The sequence below is a fragment of the Penaeus vannamei genome, chromosome 33 (genome assembly GCF_042767895.1).
Source record: "Penaeus vannamei isolate JL-2024 chromosome 33, ASM4276789v1, whole genome shotgun sequence".
NCBI classification, from domain to species: Eukaryota; Metazoa; Arthropoda; class Malacostraca; order Decapoda; family Penaeidae; genus Penaeus; species Penaeus vannamei.
The window spans coordinates 9024122-9025798 of NC_091581.1; the positions used below are offsets into that span (position 1 = coordinate 9024122).

The 1677-nt window shown below is 36.7% G+C and overlaps 1 non-coding gene across 1 annotated transcript; it reads left to right on the forward strand.

The window, feature by feature from the left end:
* Window positions 1–226: 226 nt before the first annotated feature.
* Window positions 227–298, forward strand: TRNAK-CUU (transfer RNA lysine (anticodon CUU)). The gene has a single exon. It is a non-coding gene; the product is annotated as a tRNA-Lys (tRNA).
* The last annotated feature ends 1379 nt before the right edge of the window (window positions 299–1677 follow it).

A 1677-nucleotide genomic window follows, 5' to 3' on the forward strand; every position in this document is an offset into this window, starting at 1 on the left:
AAGGGAGAGAGAAAGAAAGAAAAAGAGAGAGAATTATCCAAATCATAAACATACAAAACTCTTCCACTGGACACATTTCAGCGCAATGGGACGCAGACAATTACGTCTAATATGACATTTTACTTTCACACACACACACACACACGTATATAAATTACAAATGTGTAATATGTGTTCTCCTAAAAGCTAAACTATAATTATAGTAAAATTCACTAATGTAAGACAAGCTTCCGTGGTGCAGTGGTTAGCATGGTCGCCTCTTATGTGACAGACTCGGGTTCGAATCCCGACGGAAACAACCCAAATAACATTTTTGTGCGTGATTTTCATTTTGCATCTCTCTGTTTACTTCTCTACCCTTCTTTACCTTTCTACTTTTGTTTCTGTCTCTCCAGTGTCTAAAATGTGAAGTATGAAGGAATTGGAGCATTTGATTTTGTATTTTTTGGATTTGCTTGGTAGTTTGTTAGTGTTTATGCGCAATTTTCACAATTTTGCTGTTATTCCTCTCATCATCATGTGATTGTATCAGTAATATGAAAAGCAAAGAATGAGAGGAAGAAGAGGACGAGCAAGTGACGCAGAAAAAGAAATAAAAACCAAGACGGAGGAGAAAAGGGGAGGAGGAAAGAGGTGAAAAAGGAGAAGCAAATATTGCTTTATAGTCTTGTTTAGTGTTGTCTTCGTTCCACGTTGCTTACTTAGATAAATCAAACGAACATATAGAAGAGAAGAATCATGTTTGTTAGTCAGATCTGATTATATAATCAAGGTTACAAAAGAAATTGATTTGCGACATAAAACAAACTGCACGATCTTCTTTTTACTGCAGATTGATATTTACTTATATATTTTGAAAGGTTTGTTGTCACTGTAGTTATAAATAAATAAATGTATGCAACTTTTGGTCCGGAATAAAATTAAAATAAAATAATACACAAACCAGACAGTACAGCTTCCAAGGTGTGAAATACTACTACTATACCACTGTCCTATAGCTGGTCCTGTGAGACCCATACATACATGTGCGAGGGACCCAGAGAGGCCGGCCAAAAGCCTTTTTCTTTCATTTTACGGGTTCATGGTTCTCTTTTTCTTGTCCGTTCCTCCTCTCTCATTCTGTTTGCCATCTATATTTGAAGAATTTCTTAGGAAATCTTTCAAGACCAAATTCTATTATGAACCGTATTCATGTTGACAAATGTGGAAAGGTATGAAGGTATGAATGAGAATGAATATCTTCACAATGCAAGGGATGTATTTGATCGGTTTCGAATATATCTTCGTCAGAAATACATACATTTGAGGAAATACACAGCATATTTATATTACATGGGAGCTGATGAATCACCTAAAGATCGTGACCTCGCGCTCGTTATACGCATAATTGCCGCCGCGACCTTGGATAGCTTGAATCGACCCGATGCGGTGTTCATATTTTCCTCTGTCGCGATGTGTGCAGCTTCCATGACCTTCCTTTTGTATTTGTTCAATCCTTGGTCATGGCTGCAGCATAGACGTATATACCTTGCTCAACTTCAGGATGAATACTGAATGCTATTTTAAACAGAAACAGAGAGACGCATGTGAAAAAGAAAGAAAAAGAAAGTCAGAGATAGAGAGAGAGAACCATCTATTATCTTCTCTTATCGAGATACTACACACATTCAATTTACA